General features: G+C 43.0%; 1 long non-coding RNA gene across 1 annotated transcript in view; it reads left to right on the top strand.

Annotated features, from left to right (window-relative positions):
- Gm40872 overlaps window positions 1-9,805 on the top strand; it is a 38,280-nt gene extending 28,475 nt beyond the window's left edge. Inside the window, exons 2-3 of the long non-coding RNA XR_872613.1 lie at window positions 5,934-6,102; window positions 9,377-9,805. This is a non-coding gene — a long non-coding RNA (predicted gene, 40872). The remainder of the gene's footprint in view (window positions 1-5,933; window positions 6,103-9,376) is intronic.
- Window positions 9,806-17,745: the final 7,940 nt, after the last annotated feature.

Raw genomic sequence — 17,745 nt, 5'->3', positions numbered from 1 at the left:
AACCTGGACCCTCTGTAAGAGCAACCCTTGATCCATTTCTCCAGCCCAACAACTGTTCATTTACTTCAGCACTTATGTGTCCATTTATATGGTTTTTCTGGTGTGTGTGTGTGTGTGTGTGTGTGTGTGTGCTTACATTGTGACATTCTTGTTCAAATACATGTGTCTGGGAGACTATAGTATAGTCATCCTCTGAGTATCTGGATTTTTTTCTGCTGTCCCTTGAAAACTGGCCATCATGGTTGCTTTCTTAAGTCTTGGCAAAAGTGTAAACACACAAGGATTAATCATCAGACTGGCTTGAGATTAATGAAAAGCATGGTACAGAGGAGATGTTTTAAAATACAATAGAAATGAACATTATTTCAAGACAAAAGTTGGCCCCAGAGAAGATTTACAGTTTGTTGAACAGCTGAACATAATTTCCTTGCTTAATTTGTTTGATGCTCCTGTCTATTTATTAAAAGAAAAGTATTTAAGCTTTTAATTTAATTTAAACCTTTAGGTACATATATGTGTAATGTATGTAGTGTTCATATGTACATGGTTTGCATGTGTGTATGTAGGTACATGTGTGTGAAGGATGGAGGTTGAGGGTGAGCACTTTCCTCTGTCACTCTCTTGTTTTCCTCCTCACAGCTTCATATATCTTAGACACTCCTTTAGAAGAATCCTGCCACACACTGTATAGTCTTGGTGACTATCTGGAATTTGTTGAAAGCCTCTGTGACTCCATTACTCTTTCCTTTTGCAAAAACACATGGATATCACTGCCAAGGTCTGCTGTCAGATTGAGATGTAGTTTGTATCAGTGGAAAGCTCTCTCTCTCTCTCTCTCTCTCTCTCTCTCTCTCTCTCTCTCATCTATCTCTCCTTAATTTATCTATTTATCTATCATCTATTATTTATCTATCATCAATCTATCATTTATCTATATATCATTTACCAGTCTGTCTGTTATCTATCTATCTATCTATCTATCTATCTATCTATCTATCTATCTTCTCTCTATCATATATCTGTCTGTCTGTCTCTGTGTGTCTCACAATTACAGGTGCCTTGCCCATATACTCATCCTCACTTTTATATTTCTCATGTTGCTTTCATGCTGAGCTGCTCAATTTTTAAATTTCCTGCTATTTTCTGTTCTGTGACATGCATTGAGTAAAAGCCACAAGCAGCAGTTGCAGCATAGCCCAAATGTTCTTCTGTTTTAATTTTTTCCAACAAATACATTAATTCATTCCTTTTTAATTCTTCCTCATTCAAGTTCTTGGGACATAGGCATAATATATTATATCAATTGCCAGAATATAGAATGATGATCTCTAACCCAGTTAACAGTAGAGTGTTTATTCCCACTGGTGTCTTCTGTACAAGGCCCCCAAGGTCCACATTTCTCTTGAAATTATGTTCTTCCAAGATCTCACTAGAGTGACTCATTTAGTGCTACTTACAACATTCTTGGGGTTCTGTAATTCTAAGAAATTCCTCATTCTACCTGCCAAGCAGCTGCAAAACCTACAACCCACATGTGGTCAAGTTAATTACAGCAAGAACCCCACTCCTGATACCAGTATTTAGAATTAGTTCATTTCTCTGCTGTAACAGAATGCCTGACCATATATATATGGAATTATGATTTTATGTTGGCTCATTATTTTTAGGATATAGTTGATCACAGTGAGATAGGCATGGTGGCAGGAGTATGAAGTAGTTAGCCATATTTTGTCCTAAGTCAAAAACCAAAGACATATAAATCCTGGTGCTCAGCCCAATTTCTCCTTTGTCCCAAAGGAGATCAGCCATCATAATCACTATTTCCAGTACACTGAAGATTGAATGTTTATGATCACCTGAAAAGTATTTAGAAAAATAGCTGGATCCTGGTTTAAAAAAGAAAAAAAAACAGTAAGTTTTTGTAAGTGTTTATTGGTCCTCATCTTTGCGGCCAGTTATGAATTGCCACAAAGAGAAATAAGCCTGGCATTTAATTGACTGTTCTACCATGATGAGAAAGCATGGGTCTGTGAAAGTGAGTAATCTAATGCTTCAGGGTGAGCAGAGTGGGTCAGAAGTTTCCCCAGGCCCCTTTCCAGAGAACAATAACCATTTGACCTGCCTCTGGGGCAGCAGAAGAGGAGTTTATGCAGAGCTGGACTTGGGTTGACCTGACTCACAGTTGCTTTTTGTGAACAGCTCTATCCTAGGGCGTTGTTTGGAAATCTAGTTTTGTTTGCTGGCTGAGTCTCTACCTGTTGAGACTAATCAGAAGTGGAAAAAAGCATCAAAGATATGCAAGTTCTTATTTCCAACTGTGCTGTACAAAGTTTAGTCAGGGGATGAACACCCTTACCTCTGATTGGTTCAGTAGACAGGAAGTAAAGGCTAAGGTGTCACCATACTCTCATATATGTAGTGTGGAGCATGTTCACAAATGCTGGGAGATGTCCTTAAAAGCATCCATGAGTGGCGACCCTCTGCCTCCCACAATTTTTTTTGTTTGTTTTTTGTTTTTTTGTTTTTTTCTGCTTCCTTCAAGAAGAGAGTGAGCAGACAAAGGAAAGTACAGAGCAGAGGTACTTTTTTGTGACTTTCGGATTAAAGTCTTTAAACAGGTAAAAGGACATTAAAGGAACTTCTGCTTGGGATTTAAATGAAGCAAGTTTGAAGTCCCAGCAGCAGTAAGATGCTTGTGATACAGCTCAAAGATCTGGGAAACTTTGGTGTGCTAGTGAAAATCAGTCCCAACAGAGTGGGTCTTCAGATCTCCTACAGGAGTAGTGGGAGGTCTGTTTCAGACAGGTCTTAAAACATGGAGTCTCAGGTGTCCGATGTCTGAGGCACTAATGAGATTCTTAGCCTACAGCCTCTAGTTGAGTCTTTGTGGCTTCTTTAAGTGAGCTCCCTGCCCAGATGGAAACCTCAGGCATGGGGATCTTGCAAATTCATCTCAGAGAACTCTCTGACAACTAGAAGCTTTGGGTATGGGGAACTAAGTCTGTCTCTGGAGAATTCCCTGTACTCCTCACATAATGAGTCAATCTCAAATCTCCATGTCTAAGACAATACCCAGGAGTCTGGCCCTGGCAAGGGATTTTGAAATCTTTGTGTCTTCTTCCTCCAGGGGTGAAAGTGTGTTGAAGCTTAAGGACCATCAAGTCTGAAGAGAAGCAGGACTCTGATCCCCTGAATCTCTAACCACATCCAGTTACTGAAAGAGAGCCATCAATAGTCCCCATCAGTTCTCTGTTGCTATGGCCTTTTTATGCTGCCATCTGCTATTTTACTGGTCTAGATGTGCTTTGGGGCTTTGTTTCCCCTGGGAATCCTTACCCTATGGTCTTAGTCGTCCCACACCAGAGTTGGAAGCTCTGCACAGAGAAGGGAACTCTTGGCCCCTTCTTCCTCATCATAATGGTTCTATATACCCATATTAAATAAAATGTAACTAAATATTCCAATCAAAGGCACTGGTTGGAAGAATGGATTTTAAAATAGTGTCAGTTTAAGATGTCTGAGAAAATCAGTTTATGTTTAAAGGCAGAAACAACCCAGAAGTAAGAGAATAAAAGAAGGCAGTCAAAGGTGAAAGATGAAATATAGAACCCACTGATAGGTGAGTAGTGACTGATAGTGAGATAGTGAATGATAGCTATAGCCACTTCACTTCCAGTGAGTTTTTGACAGAGACAAAGAACATTTTATAATGTCAAATGGCTCAGTTAGAAAGACTTGGCAATCATAAATACATGCATGTAAACGCTGAGCAGGAAACTGTGGGGGACACCTGGCTGAACTGAAGGAGAAATAGACAGTTTAACCGCAGTGTGAAACTTGATGCCCAACTGTCAACAATAAATAAAGCACTTAGAGTATCAACAAAGAAAGACAAGACTTAAACAACACCGGACACCAGTGATAGAAGCCAACAGGCTCTAACGCGTGTCAAATGGACCTTTACAGAACACGCAGGCCTCTCACATGCAGGAGATATGCCCAGGTAGATCCAGATATAACATGAAAGAGTTAATAAATGTAAAAGAATTTAAACCTAAATTCCGAGGATAAGATAAAATAGGAGTAATGGGGGAAACCTGGGACACTCCCTGTGATGTAAAAGTCAAAACACATCTAGGGTTAGAGGAGTGAATCACAAGGACAGTAAACATTAGTCTGAACAAATGAAACAGAAAAATATAACATATCAAAAGTTAATGGTGCCCAGATAGAGCAGAACCCAGACAATCACAGCTGTTAACACCTTACTGAGCTTGGCTAAGGGAGATCTCCAACCCTGAAAGCAAGTTTCCACGTGTGAAAGTGCAGAGAGGAGAATGAGCATGGAGGAAAGAAAGAGTCAACATCTGCACAAAGGGAAGGAGGGGGGAAACAGTCACCAAGATCTTCCTTTCTAGAAAGAGACATAACTCTGAGAGCAGGCTCGAGGAAAGAGGACAGATATCCAAACCAAGAAAACCAGTAACTTTTAAAAGAAGCTGAAATCCGAATAAACTTGTAACTAGTTAGTAGGCTAACACCCAGTGCTGGAGATATGTTAATAAAACAGTTATCAGAATGCTTGCCCAACAAATATAAAGTCCTAGGTACCATGCATAGCATGCATAAAACCTTTTCAGTTGGAACTGTATGAAACTGTCTCAGTGAAAAAATACTGACCACACGCACTCACACCAGATAGTTTCTCTGAATGTAACCAAACTTTTAAGGAATATTTCACGCCAAGTCTCTTTATCCTCATCCACAGACAAATTAAAGCATGAGAGAGGAAGTAATATTTTCCAGTTCATTCTAAGAATTCAATATTACTCAGAAACCAGAAACCAGACAATGACATCATAAGAACACTAGAAACCAACTTCCTATTTAACTTTTTATGAGCCCTCTTTGGTGCCACACGCACTCTCTGCCACCCAGGAATCCATATAGCTGCCGTCTCTTTTATAACTTTCATTAGGTATATTCACTGAGCAGCCTCTGTCCAGGCCACCCTGGCCACAGCTGTGCTCCAGCCCCACGTGCTCTGTGATTCCTACCTATTATGAGACAATGTCTTCAACTTTTCTTTGCTCTTTACCAGTGAGAATCAGTTTTCCTCCTTTTCTTGTTCCATCCCTCCCATTCCTCCAGGAATTTTTACTCCTAGTTTCATTTTGTGAGCATTTATCCCAAGAAATGGGAATGGAGAAACAAGAAAAGAAAGTTCAGTCTGGAGACAAGAAGACCTTCATTCTGGATGAGAAGAGGGAGGAGGGCAACGTTGTCCCTGCAGAAGGGAAACTTTCGAGGAGGTGTGGGCCATGTGTGAGGAGCAGCTTCCAAGCAGGCATTAGCAGGGCTCTGTGGTTTAAATAAACACAGACATGAGGGGAGGAAGGGGTGGTGGAGGGCTGGAGAACATTCTTAGAGAGGAGGTCTACTCTCTGAAGGATCAAAGCGTTCTTTCTCACAGTGCAGAGGCTTGGTTGACCGGAGTCAGCAGCTCAGAATGATGATACCTCCAATGATGATATTCTCTAACACTTTATTAAGATGCCTTTCTCAAATTAATAATATGTCATAAAAAAAAAACCTAAATACCCAAAGCATCCTATCATATATTGATGTACATTTTAGCTTTGTCACATGAGTCTAGCTTTTCAGGTAAACCCACTGAAATAATTTGTGCAAATACAACACTATGGGTCTTTCTAGAGGGAAGTTACGTGAGCCTCATCATAAACCAGGAGGCGTGGACACACATGGACCCTCATGTCCACAGAAGCTCCAGCCATGTGCTGAGCTAGGAAAATCTCTCAGACATCTTTCATCTGTGCTTTTGCAAGGACTATAGAGTTGCAGACAAAGGGTTATTTTCATGTCTGTCTTCATCATTATTATTGTAAGAAATTAATATCACCCGCCTTATCTAGGAATGCTTCAAGGGTCTTGACCTGACCCGAACCATGAACCCAAACTCAACTGAACCACATTGATTTGCAAAAACTGCCTGCTGAAATTGAACCCACGTAGTAATTGGAGCTGAAATGAACACTGAGATGTCTTCTGAAAACTGGACTTGGCCTGATGTTATTTCGAAAGGTAATTAAGGTTTGTATGAATGCCTCTGACTGGTCGGTCATCAGAGGTCTGTGTGTAACATGAGTCGGAGCATATGCAGTGTGACCAAAATAATTAAAGAAGAGAAAAACCACCCTAGACCCTAACATGACTGAGCTATCAGCTTTCAAACTGCTGCCTGCAAGAGAAGCAGAGCATAGCCTAGTGCACCCTGGGCTATCTGCACTGGATCTCTGGAACAGGGGAGGGATGTTGCTTGGAGTCAACCCCTGGGGGGCATCCTGGGGTTTAGAAGGACCATGGAATCACATTGAGCACAGACCTAGGGTTGGGGGCAGCTCCTGTAGGCAGCATGGAAAAAGAGAGAAGAGATGAGCGAGTTTCCATGTTCACCAAATATTGTGTTTTAAAGTTGGTAGAAAAGAAGTGATGCCAGCTCCTAAGAGAGCCCTTTCCCTGCATCTGTGTTAATCTTTAATTAGTAACTTGGTTTGCTTGAGTACATTCACACTGGTACAAGGCTATTGTTTTAGAATTTGAACTTGTCAATCGTCAAGGTCAGGGATAGGACTTGGGAGGTAGGACAAAGGAAAAAAAAAGATAGCTTTATAGTTGTTACCAAAGAATTCAGGATACGTGCACCTATATCCCACTGAGCAGATAGTGGGCTTTGTGTGAACTATGACTCAGAAATTTAAACATTACTGGATAAAGCTCAGCAGTAGATGAACACACATAGGAATGAGACCCTGAAGTTAACAGGAAGACAGAGATGAGTGAGTTAGGCCATGGAGTTTTTACCCAATCACGAAGGCTGCATCCAACAACAGTCAGCCTATTCTACACCAATGCTGCTGAGGACGAAGCAGAGAGAGATTGTTGCTGGGTAGATCACGGATGACTCCCTGCTGATGGCAGACTCTTGGGAGTTAAGTGATTGGTGCAAACTGGATATTCAGGACCAGTAGCTGACACACACAGAACCGGTCTCTTCTGGTCTCCATCAAACTGTGATGCAAGAGCAAAGGGCATGGGGCTGATGTTGTTAGGGAAGTAAGGGTAGAAAGTGTGCATGTGTCTAATGTCAATTTTTACAAATATATTTTAATCTCTAGACAAAAGAATAGAAATTAAATATAATAGAAGTATTAAGTCAAACATCTTTCATATGAACTCAAACAAGTGTGTGTGTATTGGGGGTTGCAGAGGCTTTATATAATCACTTGGAGGTGGTTGCCCAGTATCTGTAGCTGCCCTTTCCAGCTGAAAGCATAGACACACACTACATAATCAATGTTTCTGCTCTGAGAAGGAACATATTTACATAGGAGATTCAAAACCTTCCCTTACTCCAACAATCAAGAGTGTCACAAGTTCCAGGTTGTCATAGGCTACATAGCCAAGGTCGTACCTCAAAAAGAAGAAGGAACAAGTGAATCCTGGCTTCTTGAAGAGAATAAGTCTCTACAAGATCAGTGTGATGGATGTTCTTGATTGTCATCTTGAGAAGATTTAGGGTCACCTAGGAAACTTTATGGACCTATGAGTGTACTTTCAGAGTAGTCTGAGAGGGAAAACCTGCCTTGAGTGGGAGCATCATTATCATCATCATATGGGCTGGGAACCAAAACTGAACACAAAGGAGAAAGTAAGATGAGTACAAGCATTTATCTCTCTACTTCCTGACTGTGGGTGTCATGTGACCAACTGCTTCCTGCTACCATTGTGAGTTACATCCTTGAACTAAGAGTCAAAATAAACACATCCTTCCCTAAGCTGCTTTTGGCAGATACTTGCAGCAGTAAATTGGCCCAGAAAACTGAGGCCATTGATGAGATAAGTCTGACTATGTGGTTTATAGGCCTTTGGAATTTGTTTTCTGGAGGAATATGGAACAGTTTGGGTAAAGGATAGAGAAAGTTGTGAGAAGAGCTTAACGAGAAATTCTGACAGAATGTGGAAGAGAAGAATGGCAATAGAAACACACCAAAGATCACATTGACAAGGAGTAAATACTGTGTTTGGAAATGCCCTAGAGTCCAGTTATGTTACATTCTAACAAAACAAACAGAAAACCAATAAAACAAGAACAATTGACTGTTCTCTGTCTGAGTCCTGAAAACATAAGTGAGGATGATTAAAAGTTGTAGATACCCCGGAGCCTTTAATCCCAGTACTTGGGAGGCAGAGGCAGGCAGATTTCTGAGTTCGAGGCCAGCCTGGTCTACAGAGTGAGCTCCAGGACAGCCAGGACTATACAAAGAAACCCTGTCTCAGAAGAAAAAAAAAGTTGTAGATAGAGCTGTTTGGTGGATAAAGTTTTAATATAATATGCAGACTATGGCATGGTTATTTTTCACTGCTCCTAGTCATATCTAAAATAAGAAAAGGCAGGGACAGATGCTTGTTGACAAAAGAGAAGCATGAGAGGTTTAACGTTGGAGACAAGAAAGGTAGAAAGAGAGCAGCTGCAATTGGCAGGGGGAAAATGATTAGATTAGTGTCATTGAAAGGTAATGTCTTACTCTGTATCAGAACAATAAGAAAGGACTCAGGAGAAAGAACTCGTCCAACAAAGCCAACATATGAAAATGCAAATTCATTTGATACAAAAGAACCTGGAATTGTAATGACTCTAACTTAGAAACAACCACACAAGGAAGTGTTTTCTCAGGTTCAACCACTGAGGTACACAGAAGTCATTACAGCTGTAGAAGAAGAGGAGGAGGAGGAGGAAGAAGAAGAGGAGGAGGAGGAAGAAGAAGAGGAGGAGGAGGAGGCTGATAGCAAATCCTAGCAGCAACATCTACACAACTGTATTTTTCAGCATGCATGTTGAAAGAATGGAGGAGTCACGATGGCTTCCATCAAGATTTCACAAAGCTCTTAATATCAGGCAATGTGTGGCTGGGTCAGACAACCCAAGAGATCAGTTAGCACAGCTGTGAAGATGAAGCTTAAGTTATGGTGGACCCCAGGATGTGGGGAATGTCAGGACCATGGGATGGCTATGGAAGAAAAATCACAAGCACATAGTAGACCCATTGCAGTAGTGAGGTCATATGCACCACAGGCTCCCCATGTTGATGGAACCCAGGTGATGCTGAATCAAGCCCCAGATGCTGCACATGGAGCTGAAGGAATTCACACTCACCCTGCTCGGTTTCAGTCTCCCTTTGGTCTTACTTCTGTGTCCCTATTCCTCTCATTTGGAAATGTGATGTTTAATATGTGCCATTGTCGAACACAACTTTGTAAGTTGTTTATTACTAATGTTACCTCTTTTATTTTATAGGATCTCATGGGGAAGAAACTGAGCCTTGGTGGAGACTCTAGACTTCTGAACAATATTAGAATTATAAAGACTTGGGCACTTTCAGAGACTGAGCATTTCCATGTTATATAACACAAGATAAAGCTGATTTAAAACGACATATCCTAAGTTAACAAAAGATGGACTATACTTCATTATTAACTTGACTGGATTCAGAATCATCTAGAAGACATACCTTAGGCATGTCTATTAGGATTTTCCAAGGAGGTTTAGTTGAGAAGGAAATATTCAACTGAACGTGAGTGCCACCATTCTAGGGGATGGAGTCCTAGCCTAAATTTTAAAAAAGGGGGAAGGATAGTCTGAGGACCAGCATTCACTTGCTCTCTGCTTCTTCTTCTTCTTTTTTGTTTTTGTTTGTTTGTTTTGTTTTTTTGAGACAGGGTTTCTCTGTATAGCCCTGGCTGTCTTGGAACTCACTTTGTAGACGAGGCTGGCCTCGAACTCAGAAATCCGCTTGCCTCTGCCTCCCTAGTGCTGAGATTAAAGGCGTGCATCACCATGCCCAGCGCTCTCTGCTTCTTGACTGAAGATGCAATGTGACAGCTGCCTCATGCTCTTGCTGTTGCAGCTGAGAGCCTCTCCCACTACCACATCTTCTTCATCATGGACTCTCCAACTATGAAACAAAAGAGAGCTTAGTTTCCTTAAGCTGATTCATTGGGAGGAGGTTAAAAGGCTATTTGAAGAGGTATTCTGTAAAACTACAAATGATATCAAATGTATTAGGATACATGGTATATAACCCACACCCCAAACCTACCCGGGTCGTTTTGAAGACTTATTTTTAGTTATGTGTGTATATGTGTGTATATGTGGAGGTTTGCACTCTTGTAACCAGTAGGATGGAAGAGAGCTGGAATTTATCGATGGTTGTAAGCTACCCAATGTGGGTCCTGAAAACCAAACTTAGGTCCTCTACAAGAGCAGGCATGACTTTTAATTGCTGAGCCATCTCTTCAGGTACTACCTAGTCATTTTGATGTTGATTTGTGCAATTAGAAAATATTGAAGTTATTTGGATAATAGAAAATTGCAAGGCATATAGTAGAATTGCAAAGCCTTCATGGTTTGTTTCCACTTCTAATTCAGAGCCGGAAATGAGAAAGCATATTAAGCCAATAATTGTGATCTAATTAAGAGCCAAACTAAGAGGAAGTTCATTTAAAAGCAGATTATACAAAAAAAAATCTAGAATGCCTAAGCTGTTGGTCAACCTACTCAGTTACCATTCATGGTCTCTGACAATAGCTCAAGTGTCCATTCTAGCCCTCAGGTGTCGTTGTATGATGTGGGGCCATTTGCTTGGAACCTTTGACTCTTCCTTACAGCATGCCTATCTGAAACACATACATAGCAACCAACATCTCCCTGGTTCTTGTGTCTTGTGATGTGTTATAGAGTCCATTGGGTGACTGGCCCTGCATATTTGGTCTGTGTTAAGTGTTTTGGTTTGACTTTAAATCTATATCTGACTGGATCGGAAGTTGCCAGAAAAGAAAACTACTCACCCAGGGAGGAAAGGAAATCTGCTGGCTAGAAGTTCTCCCTGACATTATGGGATGTCTTTGCTTTGCCACATTAGTTTCTTTATGAAGTACTCATAGACGTTGCTCTTCTCTTCTGAATCTGTCTGGGAACCCGGAAGGAAAAAGCACCCGCTGTAGCTACTCTTAAAAAGCTACTGTGCACTAACAGACATCAGGATGCTTGTGCAAGCATTTGAAGAGCCCATGAAGGTTGACTGAGGAGTGAGGTGGATGGGGAAAGTAGGTCCTGTCGAGGACAGACCTCAGTGTTTGAACCTCCCACTGATGATGAGCACCCTCGCCTGAATTCCTCCTCTGTCTCTCTCAAGATCACCTTCCTTCACTTGCTCCTTGATTAGGTAATGACAGAGAGCCCCAGTCCTTGGGACCACAGGGTCTAGATTCTCAGGGTCTTTTCTGTAACCCATTCTTAGCTGAGTTATTGGAAAAGAGGGATAAAAGTCACACTGAGAGCTTGGAATGGCTGGTTCTTAGAAAGCACTCTGGGGGCTAACCTTGTGTTGTCAAGGACAACCTCTCAGTATCACACAAGCCATTTGCATCAACCTCAGTATCACACAAGCCATTTGCATCAACCTCAGTATCACACAAGCCATTTGCATCAACCTCAGTATCACACAAGCCATTTGCATCAACCTCAGTATCACTCAAGCCATTTGCATCTGCGGAAGTTACCAGGCATGGTCAATGCTTCCTTGACTTTTTGTGCCCTGTGCTATTGAATTCACCTAGAACCTGGAGAAAGAAATGAAAGACAGGGTCGAGAGCCTGAGAGCTGCTGTACAGTAACACTCTGGCTTACTCTCCTGCTGGCTGCGTCTGCCTGTGCGCGCTTGTAGTTTATGACGCTTTGGAGTTTACAACACTCAGTTTTCGAGCTGTTTCATTTCCTTTGTCTGGGGAATTATTTTGCCTCCTGAAGAGAATTGGCGGTGGATAAATAGCATTTGCAAAAGGAAGGACAGTTACCTTCCATTTTCCGGTGAGAACAAACTCGGTTCGGGAGTTTATGGCATCATTACCACTGACAGAGCACACAAGATATCAAATTTACCCATCACATTTCTGGAGGCAGGGAAGCACAAATGGCAGGTACAGTAACTGCTGCAGGCCTCTTCTCACAGGCAGCATGGACTTGGCACTGGACAAATGGACTCTCAATGATCTCTGTAAAGGTACTAACCCCACCCAGGAACCACCCGACCCAGTGCTAACAACCCCAAGGTCTCCCAAGTCCTTAGACCTCCCAACTCTGGCTAATGTTTTATCAAGTGAACTGGGAAGGTGGGGTAAGGGACACAGTCATTCAGGTCACTGCAGAATGGCTATTATTGTCAATGCACAAAGAAACTGAAGTCACAAGGCTATGTCAAAGGCCATGAGATTAAGGTAACCCAATCACAAAGGAACTCGCACAATATGTACTCACTGATAAGTGGATATTAGCCCAGAAACTTAGGATACCCAAGATATAAGATACAACTTGCCAAACGCATGAAATTCAAGAAGAACAAAGACCAAAGTGTGGATACTTTACCCCTTCTTAGAAATGGGAACAAAACACCCATGGAAGGAGTTACAGAGACAAAATTTGGAGCTGTGACGAAAGGATGGACCATCTAGTGATTGCCATATGCAGGGATCCATCCCATAATCAGCTTCCAAATGCTGACACCATTGCATACACTAGCAAGATTTTACTGAAAGGACCCAGATATAGCTCTCTCTTGTGAGACTATGGCGGAGCCTAGCAAACACAGAAGTGGATGCTCACAGTCAGCTATTGGATGGGTCACACGGCCCCCAATGGAGGAGCTAGAGAAATTACCCAAGGAGCTAAAGGGGTCTGCAACCCTATAGGTGGAACAACAATATGAACTAACCAGTACCCCGGAGCTCTTGACTCTAGCTGCATATGTATCAAAAGATGGCCTAGTCGGCCATCACTGCAAAGAGAGGCCCATTGGACTTGCAAACTTTATATGCCCCAGTACAGGGGAACGCCAGGGCCAAAAAGGGGGAATGGGTGGGTAGGGGGTTGGGGGGGGTGGGTATGGGGGACCTTTGGGATAGCATTGAAAATGTAAATAAGGAAAATACCTAATAATAAAAAATTAAAAAAAAAAGTCGTAGGGGAGGCTTTCTTACCTCTTCTAGCTATACCTGTGATTTCATTTAAATGGAAGCAGGCTGAAAGTCAGAATGAGCGAACAAGTCTTCTTCCAGGGTACTCAGGGCCCTGACCCGGGGGCACTGGCAGGATGTTGACCATTCCATCAGCTGGTCCTTCTGCTCCACTGCTTACATCACCAATTTGGACCACTGGCTCACAGATCCTGCCAAGCCATCACACAAGACTAAATGAGTAAACAATGTGGCTTACCCACACAATGGGATATTATTATTTAGCCATAAAAACAAAGGAAGTATGATAGGATTCCATTATTGGAGTAATCCTGGAAGACATTCTAAGTGGTAAACAAGCCAGGTACAAAAGGCTACCCAAGACGTGATTCAACTTCATACACTGCCCACCACAGGGAAGTCCATAGAGATGGAAGACAAGTCATTGGTTGCTGGAAACTGTAATGGAAAGTGATTACCGAATGAGTATTGGTGCTTTCAGGGGGATGATGACCGTGCCTTGGAGTTAGCTAGTGCTGGGACGGCGCGGAGAGTGTGAGACATTTCTGAGTCACACACTTCGTGTTATGTATGCTTTTACCCATTCTCCCATTCCAGCCCTGTTCCCTGTGGGCTGGCCAGAGGGACACGCTCAGACCTCACTGGCAGACAGTAGCCATCTTCAGTGCTGTATCCTCAATCGGCACTCCCTGCACTGTCTCACCTACCCATGTACTATCACCCCTCACCCCTGCCCTGTCACCCCTGCACTGCCACTCCTCACACATGCATTGGCACCTCCACCCCTGCATTGGCACCCCTCACCCCTGCATTGTCATCCATTAACCCTGCACTGTCATCCAATCCCCACACTATCATCACCCTTGCACTGTCACTCCCCACCCCTGCATTGTCACCCCCACTCCTGAATTGTCACCCCCACCCCTGTATTGTTAGCACTCACCCCTGCACTGTCACCCCTTACCCCAGCATTGTCACCTCTCACCCCTGCACTATTATCCCCTACCCCTGCACTGTCAGCCCTCACCCCTGCACTATCACCCCCACCCCTGCACTGTCACCCCACCCCTCCATTGTTACCCCCACCACTGCACTGTGATCCCTACACTATCGTTCCCCACTCCTGCACTGTTAGCCCTCACCCCTTCACTGTCACCCCACCCCGGTACTATCATCCCCACTCCTGCACTGTCACCCCCACTCCTACATTGTCACCCCCTGCATTACTATCCCCACCACTGCACTGTCACCCCTCACCCCTGCACTATCACCCCCATCCCTGCACTGTCCCTCTCACTCCTGCATTGTTACCCCCACCCCTGCACTGTCAGCCTTCACCCTGCGCTATCAGCCTTCACCCCTGTACTGCCACCCTGCCCCTGCATTGTCATCCCCAACCCTTGCTTGGCTAATACTCCTTGGCACATACACTCGCATTTTGATGTGGAACTCCTAAGACTGGCTTGTGGGATTCCTCTCCCACCCCTAGCTACTTGGAAGACACTTGATGTGCCCAGTGCAATAAAGCTTCATTTTTTAAAATTCCACATGCATGATATTGTTAGTTATTCCTCTGCATAGTAAGCTACCCTAAAGTTCAGTGACTTAGAACCATGACAGTGTTGACTTTACTCACACGTGTGTAATCTGAGCAGGGCTCGGTGGAACTTGCTCCTCTCTGCTCATGTAGGCTCAGGCAGCCAATCTAGAAGCAGAACCTGTCTTAAAGCTCTCTCACTCACTGATGTATGTTGATGTCATCACTGACCAGGACCTCAGCTATGACCTGAACTTCCTTACAGTATGGGGTCCCAGCTCCAAGGTGGAATGATCTGCAAAGAAACAGAGCCAGAGCTCTGAGTCACGGTGCACACCCTCATCCTGCTAGAGAGGCGTCCTTAAAGTCAACCCACATCCAAAGGTGAACTAGGCCTCTTTTACTGGAAGAAACATCACCAATCCTATAACCTAGAGTCAGGGAGAAGCTCAGAGGATAAAATATTTGCTGCACAAGCCTGACACTGTGGATGTGATTCCCAGAATGCCTGTAAAGGTGGAAGGAGAGGCCAACTCCACAAAACCTTTTTCTGGCATTAGTGTATACGCTATGGCATATGTCTCTCTCTCTCTCTCTCTCTCTCTCTCTCTCTCTCTCTCATACACACACACACACACACACACACATACGCACACCCCACTTACAGTCTTATTAAAGTCAATACAGACACATTCCTAATCTAGAATAGGAGCTGTGGGAGGCTTCTTGGGTTAATACACCATCAAGCTGGACAATTTGAGTATGAACCCCAGAGCTCACACAGTGGAAGGACAGCAGCAAGCCCAGAAAGCTGGCCTCTGACATACCCACACCCACACTGTACCATGTATATCTGCATTCATACATCCATTCACAAGTGTGCGCACGCACACACACACACACACACACACACACACACACACACACACACACACACACACATTTTCTTCTAGAAACAGGAGCTTTCATCCAAGAGCCCAGAGCTACCTTGACCCCTGTCGTATCCTCTTTTTTCAGTTAGTGTATATTATCCCTTAGACTGCCTGCTCCATGAGGTCATGTCCTTTTTGCTCAGTGTAGTATTGTTGGCCTGTCACACTCTGGCTGAATAGTTACTGAATGAATAAGTATTTCATCTGAGCTGTGACCATAGCATTTAAGAGATGGTTAAATAAATATGCTAGTAGATGACTGGGCATGATATCTATTAGTGTTTATTGGTTCTTTTAGAAGGCTTTCAGTTTGCCAGTCTACCCCTGTTTGAGCAGAAATTAGGACTGGTGCAGACCCTAAGCCAAAACAAGTGGCCTGCATACTCATTTGACTTTCTAGTCAGATGGATATATGGACACCTCTGCCATCTGCTCTTATAGAGAATGAGAGTGATGGAAACAAAGCCCTAAATCACTCAGACCTGTGACACATAATTTTTTAAATCATAATTTGAAAGTTTTGTCATGATTCGAAATTGTCTCAGGAACTATTGTTTTCTGAACATCAACCTGACCTATTAGCCTGTCTAGTATGGCTATTCTTAAGTGAGGTAGATTCCTCCCCCGACCCCTGCTGGGAGATATGTGTAATATGTGAGACATCTTACTATCTCAACTGAGGATGGCACTGGAATCTAGTAAGTAGAAATTGGGGATATCGCTAAGCATCCTGTAATGAACCAAATCCCTGTTAGACCAGAACCTTCATACACCAGCTCCTGTCACCCTTCCTGCACAAAAGAATTGACTGGCTGCATGCTTGTTGAGAAATATTGAAACAGAATCAAAGAGAACGGAAGGCGAACCCCCATTCTTCCTATATAACCTGCGCGCAGGAGATGGGATGAAAACAGGTGTCTAGGACACTAATCAGCTGTCTTCTCAGACTGCTAGCTGACGAGATGAAGTGACATTTTAAGATTCAAATTCCATCTTTGCTTTACTGGCCTCTGTAAGTGACAGGTAATACAAACTGAATTCTGATTCCATTAGCATTGCTGTTGCTATTAAGGGCAGAATACATTTATAACTATTTAGCAAGAAGTGTATGGGAGACCCATACTTTAAAAGTTTTTGTAAGATCCATATAGCATTGAAAAATTGGACCCTGTGGTCAAATTTGCAGAGAGAAAGAGATAAGACTATTGCTTGGCCACCCCCCCCCCAAATCATCTTTCTGCTTTCCCTTCTATGTGTAATATTCCTTAGCTTAGACAGTTAATGCCACAGAAGACAAAGACATCAAGTTAAAAATCTTCATTACTGGGCTGGAGAGATGGCTCAGTGGTTAGGAGCACCGACTGCTCTTCCAGAGGTCCTGAGTTCAATTCCCAGCAACCACATGGTGGCTTACAACCATCTATAATGGAGTCCGATGCCCTCTTCTGGTGTGTCTGAAGAGGAGAACAGTAGTGTACTCATATATGTAAAATAAATAAATAAATCTTAAAAAAAAAAAAGAAAGAAAACTTCATTCCAAGCCAAAATAAACACTGACCAGAAGAGTAACCTAGGGAGTTAGATGATTTCGAGGTGCTGGTACTGTCTTGCAAACACGAATGCATTTTAAATGCCCCAGGAAGGAACATCACTCAAGACAGATTGTGAACACACAGACTATGGTATTGTGTGTCAAGCTGAGCGTACAGAAAGTTCTAAGTATCTGCCCTTGGAATGTTGTTTGGATGAGGCTCTACTGACTCCTTTCTGTGGCTGTGACAAGATAGCCTGACAATGAGCAACTTAGGAGATGAACGTTTTATTTTAGCTTCAAATTACAAATACACCACGATAGGGAAGTCACTGTGGCGGGAGCTTTAGAGAGCTGGTCATGTCGCTTCCAAGAGGGAGTCCAGGGAGTCCACAGTGAATGTGTGCGTGCATTACTGCTTGCTCAGCCTGCTTCTTTCACTTTTACACCATCTAGCCTATGCAATGGTGCTGCTCACATTCACAGAGGATCTTCCCACTCAAGTAACCAAATAAGAAAAACCCCTCATAGACAGCAGACTGGCCAGCCAGTCCTTCAGCGAGACTCTCTTCCCAACCACTATGATAGGCTAGACACAATTGTGTGACGTTATCTCAAAAGCCTCAGTAGAAGTT

The sequence above is a fragment of the Mus musculus genome, chromosome 12 (genome assembly GCF_000001635.26).
Source record: "Mus musculus strain C57BL/6J chromosome 12, GRCm38.p6 C57BL/6J".
NCBI lineage: Eukaryota > Metazoa > Chordata > Mammalia > Rodentia > Muridae > Mus > Mus musculus.
Note: the sequence above shows the minus strand (reverse complement) of the source record. Positions and strands in the feature narration are given on the sequence as shown.